Raw genomic sequence first — 16,472 nt, 5'->3', positions numbered from 1 at the left:
GCGGCAGCTCCCCCCACGTATCAACAGAGGGTGAGCCCAGTGAGTGTCCAATGATGTCCCATTACCCACCGCCGCTCCTGAGACTCAATCCCCTTGTGCCACAAATGCCTGCAACCAGCGTCCGTCCACATCCTGCCTCCTATTCCTAGTGTGTGCTAATGAATGCATCGATTTTCCTATTCTGTACCACAACAGTTATTTCAGAGATAAATGCCTCCTGTTTGTGGTTATTAAATCTGTTTCATGTTGGACAGCTGAGGGTGGGTGGGAAGACTGGTCTGGGTAGAGCCAAGTGGGGGGCAATCTGGGACAGATCTCAACTCAATTTTCAGCAGGCTACAGGGCTTTGGAGTCGCCACTGCTCTCTGAGCCTCAGTTTCTCATCTGTGATGGGACAGTGTTGTGGTGTGCCTGAGGTTTTAAAATTGTTGTAAAGCAGCAGAATGTTTTGATTACAGGAAATGTTATTATAAGGCAATGTGTGAAACAGACGAATAGGAGTGGCTTTGTCTGTAAGGGGGTGGGATGGGACTCCCTCCCACCCGGCCTCCTCCCTGCTCCCTCTGGAGCCCTGGGCACCTGCAGGGAACCCTGAGGCTCTGAAGGGCATGGTCTGAAAACTGTCAAGCTAGATGGATGCAACAGGTATTGTAGGGTTCTCAGTGACAGGTGACGGACGGGGAGCGGGCCAGGGAAGCAGCAAAAGGAAGGGAGGATCTGGTCTGGCCGGACAGGTAACTCAGCTGCCCTCTAGGAGGTGGCCCGTGAGCATTAATATCCTAATGCCTGAATGTTGCTGCCTTTTGCTCAGAATCCTCCTCTCCAGCCTTATCCCGAGAGAGGCACCCTGGCCCCTGTGTGTTGGTAAGTGTGCCTACTCCTGGGCCAGACAGATCTGGGTTTGAGTCCCAGCCCAGACACTTTCTAGCTGTGTGACCTTGGACAAGGCTCTACAAGTCTCAGAACCTGAGTTTCCCCATCTGCAAAATGGAAACACCACCACGAAATTAACGATGGTTTCCTATACCTACCGTGTGGTTCTTTGAGCTGATACAATCACATGCACTTTAATCCCTAGGAACAATTGTAACAGGAGGCTACGCTTTGACATATTAGTCCCATGCTTAATTTTGGTGCTAACGTCTAGTCTTTGCAATCCTCTAGCAAGGAAGGGGTCAGCATATTTACCTTCAGGGGAGGCTCGGAGAGGAGGGGGCATGGCCTGGGGCATTTGGGGGACCAGCAACCGTTCACATGACTGGAGGAGAAGCTCAGCGTGGGTCGTGGTGGCTCTGAGGGCCCAGGGGGCATTCAGATGGAGACAGCCAGGAAGCTCTCTGACACACGGGCCTCAAGCTGGAGAATGAGTCAGAGCTGGAGACTGGGACTCATTAGCTCCCATACTGAGACAGCCGGGAGACATCCAGAAGAATATGTAGACAGAAAAGGAGAGATACAGGAAAGCCCGAATTTGCGTGGCTAAATGAAGCCATAAAAAGATAAGAAGACCCTTTGGAAGGCAGCCTGAAGCCTTTTCCTGGAGCTTGTTGTGCGCTCCCCAAGGTTGCTGCCTTTACGACCCAGCGGCATTTAAAGACCACTCCATCTTACCGTGCAAGCGTCATGTCCCCACCATATTATTTGAGGGCTGTTACTAAATCCATATCGCATCCAATTTCTCCATTTTACAGAGGGTAAAAAAAAATAAATAAAGAAAATAACTGTTCATTTTGGTTACTATTTCTTTCTAACTATATTCCCTTAATGAGGCATTTGCTGCAACACGGTCTGTTATGTATTCCGTGTTTTATAAAAGATCTCTTGGGGAAAATAACCCAGGAAACACAATTTTTCAGCACCATCTCCTTTTATTAAGAATAATGAAAAGGAAACAAGAATCATTCTCCCAGTCAAACACACTTCTGCTTCCTCTTATTGGTGTTTTTATGACAACCTCCAGGTAGTGGTACAGGCGTCCACACAGTTTTTTCCACCCAGATGTGCCATTTTATGGCCATTCTAATGACCCAGTTGCCTGTACATTAAGACGGGGGTGGGGCGTGCGTATATAAATACATCAGATGCCTCTATTTATATATCACCCATATCTGGGTAAGTGTTTGGGATGGTGCAAGACCTTAAAATTACACACACACACAAAGTGGGCTCTGTGCCCAGAAAACCACTCATCCTTCAAAATGGCAGAAAGAACAAGTAGGGAAATTCACCCAGGAGGGAGAATGCAAAAGAAAAAGGCTGAGGAGGGATGTTGTTCGTTGGAAACTCTGCCCGGGTTTATGGACGGAACTGTGGATTCTCCGCACCCTCTCTCTGCGTGAGTTTGGCCACGCTCGTGGTTGGATGGTTGCCTGGGGCGGGAGGCTCCTTCCTGCCCGCGGCTCCTGCCCGGACCTCCCACCGACACCTCAGATGTGTAACTACAACTGCCAACTGGACATCTTCCCTCGGATGTTCCACAGGCACCTGGTATAAATCTCTGGTCATTCTCTCTGCCTCCTCTTTCCCAGTTACTTAGCTCAGTTAAGGCAGATCTCACTGAATAGGTAAGCCCCACAAGCCACACCGCGGCCCCAGGTAAGGGCCACCCCTGATTCCTTCACCTGTCTCCTCCCCTTTAAACGAGTCAGCAAATACCGACCGAGTCGCCACCAGGTGCCAAGAGCTCTTCTGGGCGCCGTGCATGCTAAGTGACTGACCTGCTCCCTGTTTGAAGGAGCTCACGGTTCCACGAGGAGGCAGAATCACGCAGGGGTTAAGAGTGGAGGATTCCAAGTTGGAAACGTCCATGGTCAGAATTCAGCTCTGTCACGGATTTGCTGCCAGACCCCCTGGGCTCTTAAGCTGCAGTTTCTTCATTTGTAAAATGGGAACGACATGAAGAGCCCCTGTCTTACTGGGAGCTGTGAAGTTTACGTGCAATAACTCACGTAAACCACTTACCAGAAAGCCTGGGCACGGAGTAGGAGGGTGACAAATGTGAGTCTTCTAGGATCGTCTGGGCCAGATGACAGAGATTGCCTGTGGTCTCCCACTTCCGGTCTGCCCTTTTTCCTGAGTGGTTTTCAGCGGGACACATGGCTACCTAGAATAAAGATACATTTTCTAGCGCTCTTTGTGGGTTGGCGTGGCCAGTATGGCTCAGCCGTGGCCAGGGAGACTTCTGGAAAGCCCTATTAAGATGGCGACATCTTCTTTGTCCATTTTTTCAACTTGCTGCCTGGAATGGGGAAGTGACAGCTGGAACCCCGGCAGCTCCCTCACACCATGTGTTAGTTAGGGTAGGTGTCACAGGTTGTGTTTCCCGAGAGGCACAAGTGGAGGTGGAATTTAGTGTGCATGGGGTTTATTAGGGAGGGAGGGGGAGGAAGCAGGATTGGGCAGGGAGGGTCAGGTGTGATGCAGGCAGGCTTCTATACCCTCTATGTCTCGGCTTCAATCACTGGATATGGGCCACCCCATCCATGGTGCATGTCCATGTCACTGGATATGGGCCACCCCATGGGGGACATGGCCTTGGGCGAGCAGTCTTTGAAGGGAATGGCAGTTGAACTGACGGCCCTCCCGGGAGTTGGACCACAAACTCTTCTTTGAGGGAGATCTGGGAGGGCAGCTGCATGCATATCTCAGGAAATCACCTCCTACAGACAGCTCAACACAAGGAAGCGGACACTTTGCTCATGAAACAGTGCATCACAGGTACCCTTGGCTTGGTGGGGACTCAGGGACTCTGGCTCCTTCCACCTTGTGACTCTCTACCTCTTTCTAGGCCCTCAGAGTCCTCTTAGTTCAATAGGCAGACAATAAAAGAGAATGAATGGTGGTTGTGTTGGGTCTTGAGGGCCGGGCCTGGCAGGGACACTTCCGTCCACAGATCCTAGCCATTGGCTGCGAGTAATTGCAAGGGATACTGGGGAATGTAGTTTAACTGTGTGTTCAGGAAGACAAAGGACAGAATTGGGCGTATGAATGCCCAGTCAGTCTTCGTCAGGGATGATGAGAGAAGGGCCACCCTCGGGAAAGGCAGAGTGATGGCCTGGAGGGAGCCTGGGTCTGGGGGTTGGGGCACCGACACACCCACTTTGGCAAACTCACTTCTGGGCTTGGTTTATATGAGAGAGACATAAATGGAGAGAAAGAAAGGGAAGAGTTCAGCGTGATGGGGGCTGAGATTGAGAAATCCCAAAGGAGGGGCAGCTGCTTGGGGCTGGTGATGCCTGAGTGAGATTCGAAGGCTGAGCAGGGGTTGACTAGTTGCTTGAGCTGAGGGCAGGAAGGTGTAGTTCAGTTCTTTGGCTGACCCATAGATGACATTTTGCAAGACATTTCGTCTTAAAGGCTAAAACATAAATGCTTTCTGGATGGACCCACACAAGACAAGAAGCTCCAGGAAACGGGGAGAATGCCCATTTTGCTCAGAACCTGGCACAGAGCACAAATGAATAGTGAATGAATGAACAAATCAGCGTGCAGAATTTTCTCAATCAACTCTCACTCCGCTTAATGGTCTGCCCTTCCCCTTGGCTCCCCTAATCTTCCCTTACGTACCTACATTCCAGGCTATATGATGCTGTACTCTAATTACCGTTTGATGTATCTTGACTCTTCACTTGACTTCAAGGTCAAGGACTTGGTCTCATTCATGCTTATGCCCCCGTCTTCTAGCTTAGCTTGGCACCGGTGTTCTAAACAAATGTTTGTCAAATGAGTGAACAAACACATTAGTCCCTTTTGTCATAAAGGGCTAGAAAATCACACTGTGGTTGCACCGAAATCTATTTCCTTCCGCCTTCCGCTAATCCAGCTCAGTTCCTCAGACATTTACCGGCTGCTTGCAGTAGCCCATGGTCTGTGTTAATACAGAGGGGAGGCTGCCTAAAGAAGGTCCCCCTGCCCTTGGGAGCTTCCCTGACCGGCTATCTTCTTTCGTAACAGCTCGCCAGGGAAGAAAGACAAGATCTCGTTCTGTGGGCCTCTGTTGGGAGTAGTCCCTGAACTGGTGTGGCCCTTAGACAGGATGCTGTGCCGAGGCGGGCTAGCCCAGGCAGAGGGAAGTGTGATATCCCCCAGGCGCTGCTGGGGCAGTGATGCTTCTAAGCTTTAGGACCTGTCCTCACTAAACTGTCCCCTACCAAGAAAGTCTGGTGCTTGGCTACTGGACAATAGAGTATGTGCTCTAGTAGGGGAAGAAGCACGCATCAAGATAGCACACAGCGTGGGGACAGTTTTACTCCAGGGGGAGTCTTTTGTGGGAAGTGACTTTAAGCCGAAGCTGCAGGTTTGCTTGAATTGTTTTGCTTTGGGTTTCTTCCTGCTCCCTCACCCTGTTGTGTCAGCTGTGGGTGTGAATAGCTCTACAGCTGTGCAGCATTTTCTCCTGGAAGTTCTTCTGAGCCTCTCTGGAAGGAATAGGGGGTTAGGGGAGAGCCTGTGGTTCTGGGGGCCGGCCTGATTACAGGCACTGGTTGCAAAGCTGATTTACATCGGCCATCTCGTCGCCTCCCGCGTTCCGTCCCCGGAGGCCCGTATCACGGCTCGCATTTCAGAGATGAGGACACAGAGACTCTGGCCTTCCTGCCCAGGAGCACATGGCTGGGGGGGCCGAGCCAGGACCGGGCCAGGCTGATCACCTGACGGGCGACCTCCATCACCAGCTCCCGTGCCCCTTTTCACACCGTGCTTTGGGGATGACCTTGAGGTGCAGAAATGCTCGGTTGGATTTCACTGACGAGGCCACGCTGCAGCCCAGAAGCAGGAGGGACGGCGTGCAAGGCCCCTGTGGTGGAACGGGGGCCCGACTCTGAGTCCTCCGCCTTCCCCTCCCCTGCAGGCTGCCTGTGAGGCTGGGATACCCCCACCTCCCCCACCCCCCCCCCCACCCCTGCCGAAGACCACAGCCGGGAGCACCCACCCAGCACCGCCCTGCACACGGCAGGGTAGGGTCCAGGGTCAGAGCGATGCTAATAGCTTCAGGGCTAAGAGCACAGCCCTGGGCTCGGACTGCCTGTATTCAAGTCTTGGTTCCACCCAGCAGAGCGATGTGATTTGGGCACGCCTCCTGCCTTCTCTGGGCCTCAGTTTCCTCATCCATGGAGTGGGGATCATAATCGTAAACACCCCATGGCATTGTTGTGAGGACTAAGTAAGAATACGAGGAAAGTGCCTGCATGGTGCCCACATGATATATAATCAGCAAAACCCTAGATAGCTCCTACTTGTGTTAGATGTTCAGTAGGGACAGACCCTGAACTGAGCTACTTACAACACGATTCCGTTTCACCGTCGCGAGTCAGTGGGGTTGGCATTACTAACTCTTGTTTTGCAAAGAAGACTGGAGCTCAGGGGGGTTAAGTAACTTGCTTAGAGGCACACAGCATGGGACTGAGCTGAGCAGTGCGACCCTCAAGCTGGGGCTCCTGACCATCGCACAGCGTCCCCTTGGTCCAGCGCGGTTTGCAGCTGGCCCTCCGAGCTTAATTCGGTGAATCCCACGCTTCTCCTGCATCCTGTGTGTCAGCGCCAGCCCCCGGCTTTCAAGGTGTCCGAGGGCAGGGAGGCTATTTTTCCAAGCAGCATCTGTGCCTCTCGTAGCAGATCGTTCCTTTCTGTCGCCAGCTTGGGCCGCCGGCAGGACTGGCCAGGGCCTGCACCGCGCTGTCTCCGTCCCAAATCCCGGACTGCACAATCTGTTCTCACCTCATTGTTGCCCACCTACAGAGGGACCCCACGAAGCCTCCACAGAATACCCATCGGGGGACGCACCCCACCCACCCTCCCGTCTCACCAGAGCTTCCTAATGCACCCATCTTTTAAACCCTGGGCCCTGCTGTAATATTAAGGCAGTAATTTATACACTTGGCTCCTGAGCTCCTGGCTGTTTCGAAGGCATTGATCACCCCGGAGCACTCATACATGATTCAGGCTTACTCCTCCAACTCCTCTGCCAGCTATTGATTCCAATGACATTATTTATCAATTACGAAAGGTTTATTCCTCACTCGCTCCTGCACAAAAGAATCCGCGCATTTATTTTACAGCATGATTTATTGACACGTCACCATGCATTACATGGAAAATTGAATTTTTGGAGGCTGGAGAACCTTAGGAAATTTCACTGGTTCAATTAGACAGGAGAACATCAAAGAGTTTAATGATACAATTTTTCATCCGTTTGCTGCCGTGCCGGGAGGGGAGGGACCCCAGGCCAGGGCAACTTGAACCCCAAACGGCCCAGGTGTGCACCTCCGGGGGAAGATCTCCAGACTGAAACCCACCTCAGAGACTCGGCTCAAGGCTTCTGTTGGTGACTCTTGACGTCAGAAGATTTCTCCAAGCTGGGGAAACCCTTTGTTCCCGGAGCAATACGACCTTTCCGTGGGCTGTTGGGGAGACTGGGACAGATCCATCCTTGAACTTTGGCAGAAGGTGGATCAGTGTAAGAAATGGTGACATGATATTTAGGGGGCATTTGTAGCAGCTTCCCACTCATCAGCCCCAACCATAGCTTGGTTGTGAATCCCAGGAGAAGCCTTCCTGTGCCCCCAGGGTGGATCAGGCCCTCACTATAGGCTCTCAGAATACTTTTCAGGTTGTGGAGGTATATCGCTATAGTGACCTTTCTGATGTCACCTCCCCCTCACATGGGGGCTCCCCCAGACAGGACGCAGGGTGGTTTGTCTCAGCTTGGCTTTGCTGCCACTCCCATCCACCACGGGGACCCAGGAATGCCTTCTCTATCAGGCTCTAGGTTAGAGTTTGCCAAAGGGAGTGACCTTGCACGAGCTAAGACCGTTGGCCTTCATGGCAGTCAGAGGTGGCTGCTTCCTGTACCTCTTCTTGAGTTCCCACCTCGACGACTGAATGTAGTGGCTCTTAGACTTCCCGGTGACCTCTGGCTTCCCCACCTGTTCTAGCGTTTGAATCTGAAATGTTAGTGACTGTTTCTCTGATCCTCTGGCTCCTGCCTTCTGTACGTCTTCACCCCCGGCTTCTCTCACATGGGTGTAAACCCTAATTGCCATACTAAACCCTTTATTCTTATCCTAGTAATGGACCCGCCATTTAACTGATGGGACCTCACACTGATGCGGTGGTAATGTCTGTTTTGTGTTCCTTGCATTCTGCAAGACCAGGAATATAATAGATGGGGGATGTGATCAACTATGTCACATCATATGGATGAATGAAGACCCCTTGTCTCCTCTAACTAGCGAACTCCTACTTGGCCTTTAAAGCTCACCTCCTCCAAGAAGCCTTCCTTGATTCCAAGTGTCAGCCAATGGCACCTCTCCTGGGCTCCCACAACTGGAGCATATATTTGTGCTTGGTTATTTTAATTTTTTTTTTTTTTTACGTTTTATTTATTTTTAAGACAGGGAGAGACAGAGCATGAACAGGGGAGGGGCAGAGAGAGAGGGAGACACAGAATCTGAAACAGGGTCCAGGCTCTGAGCTGTCAGCACAGAGCCCGACACGGGGCTCGAACCCACGGACCGTGAGATCATGACCTGAGCCGAAGTCGGACGCTTAACCGACTGAGCCACCCAGGTGCCCCTATTTGTGCTTGGTTATAAGCATCTGTTTACTTCCTGTCTGCTGCGGTAGATGATGCACTCCTTAAGGCTAAGGATGAAACTGAATGGTCCCGTTTTTCCACTTCTACGTGCCTGGCGCCAAGAGTCCTCAACAGAGGTTTAAGGATGGACTTAGTCATTTATTGGCCTGACCATCACCATTGTGTATAAGAACCAGACATACTGGTTACTAGATCCTTTCACACCCATTCTGTTGGGTGTGAAATAAACCCATAGGGCAGGTGGTGGCTTCCCTGGGAAGAAGATCATACAGCGTCTAGGGTGTTGCCCATCTGAACAGCAAAGCACTCCCGGCTGGAACGGAGCGATTTTCCCCTTGTTCAGAGGGCACTCTACAAACCGAAGCCAGACAGACTGGAGCAAGCTTTAGAAAAGTCAAGAGAGGAACAATAATAAATTATATATTTGGAGCTCATGTAATGATAATTAGGCAAATTGAATATTAAATACTCAAATGGAATCTACAATGGTAAGTTAAAACAGCATTAAAATCAGTCTCTGAGCTGTTTGAAAATGACCGATCATTTGGGTCGCTAAAGCCACCATTTATTTAATCAACTTGCTATTTCCTAGAGATTAATTTATATCCCTTTGTAACTGTGATAGAGACACACGTCACTTGCTACAGATACACTTTAAGAAACAGATTGAATCCCATAAGGCTAGCCTTGAAGCAAATTTCTCTAAAGTGAATTAGATTTTCCCATTGATTTACATGATTAAATTAAAATGTGTTCTCATGGGAAAAGTTGACCAATAAATGGAATTAAAATTTTTTCTTAACGCAAGAATGGGGTGGGGGGGGGAGCAGTTGTAGGATATTACGGGTGCTTTGGTCCATTGCCAGCATCGGCTTGCCGGGAGCTATTGTCCTTACCTGGTCATTTGCTGCCTTTGTGGTGTAGTTTCTTACAATGTATAAAGCTTTTCTTTTTTAAACTTTATAAATCGGGGAGAGTCAACCAGAAACAGTGGCCAACGTTACCGAATCTTTATTCTGGGCTGGCTACTAAATGAGCCACTTTTTAATTCTTACAATCATCTTACGAAGGAGTTTTATTATCCTTATTTTAAAGACAGGGACCCTGAGGTTTGGAACATCAAGCCACTTGCCCAGGTCCTAAAGCTGAGTCTGTCTGATTCCAGAGCCCATGCTTTTTAGCTTCATAAAGATAGGAGGCAAAGGTAAAAATAATCCAAAGCCACTGATAAAGAAAAAATCAACTTTCTGCTTCTCTTTTGGATGGGACCATGTTCTTATATGCAAATATAGGAATATCAATCGCCTGTAAATTCTCTTAAAGTAAAACATGTTGCTTGGCTGGTGCCTAGGCTCCCAGCCATGGTGGCTGTCTGATTGGAACCACTTTGTTTCCACCTCTGAGTTGCTGATAAGTGCTGAGGTCTTTCTGACATAGCGAACACGGGCAGCTCTCGTGGCTCTGGGAAGCAAGGGGACTTGGCAGGTGGGCGCAGAGGGGCAAGCAAGGGTCTTCGATTTTGATTCAGGCTCTGCCTCTCTTTAGCTGTTTGGACTTGGGTAAACCCCTTTCCCTCTCTGGGCTTCTGTTTCCCACCTGTAAAATGAGGGGGCTACACCAGAGAAGTAAAAAAAAAAATTTTTTTTTTTTAGTGTTTATTTTTGAGAGGGAGACAGAGAGACAGAGCGCGAGTGGGAGAGGGCCAGAGAGAGAGGGAGGCACAGAATCCGAAGCAGGCTCCAGGCTCTGAGCTGTCAGCACAGAGCCCCACGTGGGGCTCTGACTCACACACCGCGAGATCATGACCTGAGCGGAAGTTGGACGCTTAGCTGACTGAGCCACCCAGGCGCCCCTGGAGAAGTTTTTAAAGGCCACTTGCACCCCAGGCCCGATTCGTTTTGTTTCTTCGGGTTATTTCTGGCTGCTCTCAGTGGTTCACACAAAACCAAGAATTGAACGTGTGCATGGAAAAAAAAATTGATTGGCCATTTTGTGTATTTAATGGCCGGCATTTAAACTGAGAGATATTTCAGGTTAAAGAATGCTGTTTGCAAACATAAAAAAGTACCATAAAAATCAAATATATGCAGCCCATACACACACCAGCATCAAATCAAGTACACAAACAGAAGTCGAGTTGCATCATTATAAACTTCTGATTGAGAACAAAACTGTAGCAGTTTCGAAGGCAATTTTCATATAAGAATTGATTTTCTTCATGCTTTTCCCATGATTCAAATTAGAGAGGATGATGGGCTTTTTTTTTTTCTTAGTGAAATAAGTTCTTTTAGGAACACACGTGCTTTGATGTTTAAAGTCAGGCTGAAATTTTCTGAATCTAATGCATCCGTGGCAAATGTGAGTTAGTCTGTGAGACCCCAGGGCTGGAGGCAGAGTCTCAGGTCTCACATTGTCTAAAATTGGTTTATAGAATGCTTGCACATACTGTGTCTCAGTCGGTCTTCATCATAATCTTGTTAGGTAGATAATACAAGCCCATTCCCTGGATGAGGAAACTGAGGCTCTTGAAGGAGAAGTACTTCCCCAAGATTAAAGAGCTAGCAAACCGGAGATTAGTCTCAAAGACCTCCTACTCCAAATTTAGTATTCTTTCAAATGAAGCGATTATTTATTTAACAAGGTTTTACCTAGTGCCTAATATATGTTGGGTATTGTTCTAGGTTCTCAGTGATAGGGTTGATGCTCTCAGTCAGTTTATACATAACAACTTGAAATAAATAACTCCACCCTTGCCGTCTGATCCCAAACATGCCTCACTGTCTTCTTTAGGAAACAGGATTTATGTATTGTTCTCTGTCTTAGCTCTATTTCTATTCCAACAAGTCATTTTGGTCTTGAATTTGACTGAATTACTTAACTTCTCTAAGCTTGGTTTTTTGGTTTTTGGTTTTTTGTTTTGTCTCAGAGACAGCATGGTATGTTCATGTTCTTGGGATTAGAAATGAGTCTGATGTGTGTGCATGAGGAGCTTGGAGGCTATGGTACGCAGGGCTTGTAAGCCCCTTTGGGAGATAATGGACAGCCATGGTCACAGCTCTGCTCTGGCAGGATCAGTCTGGAAAGCGTGGGGGGAGGGGAGGGGGGCTGAGCTAGGGAAGGAAGAGGAGTGAGACCCAAGCAGGGCCTAGGGGTTACTGTCACAATAATCCAGGGAGAGGTGAGGAGTCCAGACCAGGCATTCATGGTTGACATGGAGAGGAGAGGGAAGACTTGAGACAACTCCCAAGTTCAACACAAGGGGAGGAGAAGGAGACTCTGGGGTGACTGCCGGCTGTTGGGGGTTTGAAAAGGCTCAATAAATAGCACCTTTTCTCCTGCCCAAGTTTTGAACCAATTGGGAAATAAAGCAAGAGATAAACAATATAGAAACAAAAATACCACTTTTATTACTGATGTTGGAGAATGTGGCTGGTATCTCAGGCAAGTGTGATCCTTAATACTGTACTTTAGAGCCAGAAAATATTCTCCACCTTGCAGCGATGGGTAGGACACCTTGTTCCTGGAGGTGACTTGCTTCCAAGAGGAAGGAGACAGAAAAGTGTGGGTACGCCAGGGGTGGGGTGAATGGTGGGTGGAGAGCGACCAGGAAGGTTATGCTCCGGGCTTCCTCTTCACGGTAGCAAGCATCAGGAGCGGGAAGAGCTTGGATTTCAGACTCAGTGCCCTACTTACTTAGGTGGCAAACACAGGATGAAGGGGAGACTTGGGGAGACTTTGGGTTTGTGAGGCTCTTGTGTGCCACCCAATGGAGATGGCTGGTGGGTGGTTGGATACGTAGAGTCCAAAACTCAGGAGAGAATGATGTAGAAGCTGTTGACCGACAATAGTGGTTGGAATCGTGATGAAAAGAAGGGTGGCCGGGATAAGAAATGACGCTGTTGGAGGTGGAGGGCAGAATAGGAGTGAACGAGAACGGGAAGAGCAAAAGCAGCCTGTGAAGAAGACCGAGAAAATGCAGACCAGAGATAAACGGGATCCAAGAAGAATGGGAGCAACCAAGGCAAAGGAAAAGAGGGTTTCAATAAAAGGAGTTCAAGAATAGATCAGGAGCCTTGGATCTTGCATGATATGAATTTGAAATCTGTCTCTATCATTTTCCAGCCATGAGATCTTGAGTTTTGTGCTCAATAAATGGTAGCCATGATGGTGATGGTGATGATGATGGTGATGGTGAGGATGAAAATGAATGCAAGCAATTGTGAGTGTTGTAGGAAACAAGAAGATCAAACTGGACAGGGTTCCCCCAGAGTGGAAAAGATGAGCTTACTTCTGAACACACAATTTTTGAGAACAACACTAACACTCATGAAGCAATTGGTTTTCTTTCCCATGACTTCACCTTATACTTACCCCCCCAAACACTTGTTCCAATAAGAAGGCTGAAAAAAAAATCCCAAAACTAATATCACAGACATGGAGGCGGATGCATTTGCAAGGAAGTTATTAAAACCACCTTGATTTTAATAAATTTACCACCAGGTAGCAATCTCTCAATGTCGCCTCTTTCCAATTTGCATGTGTAACTGGCATCTCGTTAAAACATCATTAAGAAATTGAAAACCAGGAAGACATAAACAGACACAGAGACGAAGCAGAGGAGGCTGGGGGAGGAGGCTGTGGGTAGCAGAACAGTGTGGACTCCTTATGTTAAAAAAAAACAAAACCCAAAATGCAACTTGGTTATTCAAACGCAACCTGATTAACGAGCAAAGAGAAGCGGAGTAATGTAGATACTGTTTACAAATGAGCAATTATAAGACTTGTGTAAAAGGTTCATTTTCCTGGAAACGATTGGAAATTCCACTAAAAGCTACTGTCATTTTTCCTCAGCTGGACCGCCATCTATGTGTGCGAGAGAGCTTTTTCTTCAAAGGATTAACACAAGAGGGCAAGCCCCCTGGTGACTGGGCTCCTAGATTCTGGTTCCTCTTCTGTGGGCCCGATGAACTTTTCATTTTTATTTGTATCTTTGGTGTGTTTGTAAATATGTTCTTTTTTTTTTTTTTTTATGATTCCAGAAGTGATAGACAGACGCTGTTGATAAAAAAAAAGCTATGTGAAAATCCATCGGGTCAAACTAACCTAAACAGGCGAAGCGGTTTAATAAAAGGAGTTCAAGCTTTGGAGCGGGTCAGGCATGGGTCCGACTTGTGGTTCTGCTGCTTAACTGATCTGTGAAATGGGGATGTGGTTCGGGGAGGAAGAAATGAGACAGTGTTTATCATGTGCTGGCATATGGCATAAAGTTCACACAGTAGTGATCAACCTACCGTAGTTAATAGTTAACACTACGTCCTTCCTTTCTCTCCTAAAAATCGCTTCTTGTAATTCTTTACTGGCTTTATGAACTCTGACAAACGCTGGCAAACTAAGCCTTTCAGAATTTGGCCCTAACACACCTGTTTGGCGTTTTATTGGTCTAGAAAGCTAACTCCTCTTGAGATGACCCCAACATTTCTGAGGCTTAGCACTGAATGGAAGATTACGTCTTGCTCATGGCACAGTTCATTACGGGATTGGGAAGGGGTTGCTCTGTTCCCCATAGTCATTTGGGGACCCAGATTCTTTCCATTTTGTGGTTCTGGCTCTTCCTTAGGCTCTTAGAATTCTCTTCATGCACTTAAGGGAGTGGATAACGTTCACCATTATCCATGCACGCCTGCTCGTCACAACCTGGTCGGATGATGCTGCACACATGACTTCTTTCTGCTGGAGGGAAGTAGTCCCATGGCCCCATGAAGGAGCAAGGGAAGCTGGGAGATGTAGTCCATCAGTGAGCCCTGAGAAAGGGAGACCGTGCAGGTGAATGAGTTCTCCCAATCTCTGCTGCACAAATTAGCTGCAACGTGCCGGCTCCAGTCAAGCCATCCAGAAAGTTCTCTAACTGACTTGTTTTGAGTCACGTATGAATCCTTCTTGACACGTGTTTTCCAGGTCCTAGGAATGACGTTCTCCAAACCCAGCCGGGAGGCTCAAGTGAGGGAGAAAAATTCCCGGAAGAAGAGGGGAAACAGTGCCGAGCAGACACTCACAGCTGCTGGCGACTGCCACTGAAAAGCCCAGCCCCCAGCTGGGTGGCCCGCAAGATGGTGGCTTGATGGGCAAAGCCATGAACCTTGCCTTCAGCACGCCCACACTGGCCAAGCCGCCAGGGAACGATTCCGGCTTGGGTATACTCAAGGGTTAGGGGATAGGGATTACCTGAGAAATGCAAACTGAATTCAAAGGAGAAAGAAACGGGTTCCAACACAACAGCCACGGTGCAGCACCCAAAGGATTACTTGTGCAGGCAGGAGACCAGCCCCGTGTGGCGGTGGGTGCAACGACCAGCTGGAGAACCGGAGTCTCCTTCATCGTTCAAGTTGGGACCAACTGTACCTACGTCATCGCACTTCTGCAAGGGGTAAGAGAAATAATAGGGGTGAAGGTTTGAAAGAAATATAGCTGGTCGTTGCCAGAGTTCAGCAAAGACTTCGTGGAAGAAGTAGGATTTCGGGAGATCGGGTGGATCCAGGGTGCAGTGTGGGCCTGCAGAGAAGGGGGGTGGCGGGCACCCCAGGCCAGGCAGAGCAGGTGCGGTGTGGGCCCGGGGCTGGGTGTGTGGCCCGTTGGGCTGAGACGCAGAAAGTTCATGCCTGGGGGAAAAACTTCCTTTTGCGGGCCTCAGCCCTCAGTGCTGCGACTCCCTGTCCCTCGTGGTTCTCCGAGGCCCTCTCAGAACGAAAATTTAGAATCCAGGCCGGATGATTCTGCCTGTGTGTCACGATTCTCCATCTTTTCAAGGGCAGTGGGCCGGGCCAGTTTCTGAGGGTATTTTTAAAGCAGGAGGCAGGGCACCGCCAGCCTGGAGATGGAGTGTAAATTTGGCTTAATGGGTCTTTCTCTCTCTCTCTCTCTCTCTCTCTCTCTCTCTCTCTCTCTCGACACACACACACACACACACACACACCACAAATGCACAGACACTTCAGGGCTACTACGTTCTCCGCATACAACAACATTCATATACAAGGTGTATAATTCTGATGGCTTGTTTTAAATCCTATAAACAGGTTTGCAGATTTTTGTAAAGTGCCTTCCACATGCCAGGCACGCGTCATAGGTACAGCTTCTAACCCTCCAGAAACTGCTGCAAGGTAGGGGTTTTCCTTCCCATTCTACTGGTGAGGAAACGGAGGCTCAGAGCAGAAGGGTCAAGGTCACACAGTGAGTAAAAGACAACTGGGATTTGGGGTCCATCTCTCTGTTACGGCCAACAAACACCAGAGACAATAGTTGCTTTGGTTATTGGGGCGCCTGGGTGGCTCAGTCGGTTAAGCTTCCGACTTTGGCTCCAGTCGTGATCTCACAGTTCCGTGGGTTCGAGCCCCGCGTCGGGCTGTGTGCTGATGGCTCGGAGCCTGGTGCCCGCCTCGGATCCCGTGTCTCCCTCTCTCTTCACCCCTCCCCCGCTCGTGCTCTGTCACTCCCTCTCTCTCAAAAATGAAGGAACGTTAAAAAAAGTTTAAAAGACATAGTTACTTTGGTTATTAAAAAGACTAGCAGCTAACGTTTACGGCACACGTCCTCCGAGCCGGACATTGTGCCCAGCGCTCTCGCACACAGGACCTCATCGGATTCTTGCAACCCTCCCAGGAGGAAGGATCCGTTACTGTTATGTCCATTTCCCAGACATGGAAACTGAGACTCTGTCCCCTGAGTTAAACGACTTGCCACAGTTTCCGCATGGGAAAGCAGAGGGGCAGGCTTTGGACCCAGGCATTTTGATTCCGGCTTCCTCTCTTGTAGCCTCTGCATTAGGCTGTGTTGTTAACGGCAATCCTTACGATTGTGTGATTTTCGATGTTCGTTGTAGCAC

The sequence above is a fragment of the Panthera pardus genome, unplaced genomic scaffold (genome assembly GCF_024362965.1).
Source record: "Panthera pardus isolate Hobbes unplaced genomic scaffold, ASM2436296v1 HiC_scaffold_20, whole genome shotgun sequence".
Lineage (NCBI taxonomy): Eukaryota > Metazoa > Chordata > Mammalia > Carnivora > Felidae > Panthera > Panthera pardus.
This window is presented reverse-complemented; position numbering follows the sequence as displayed.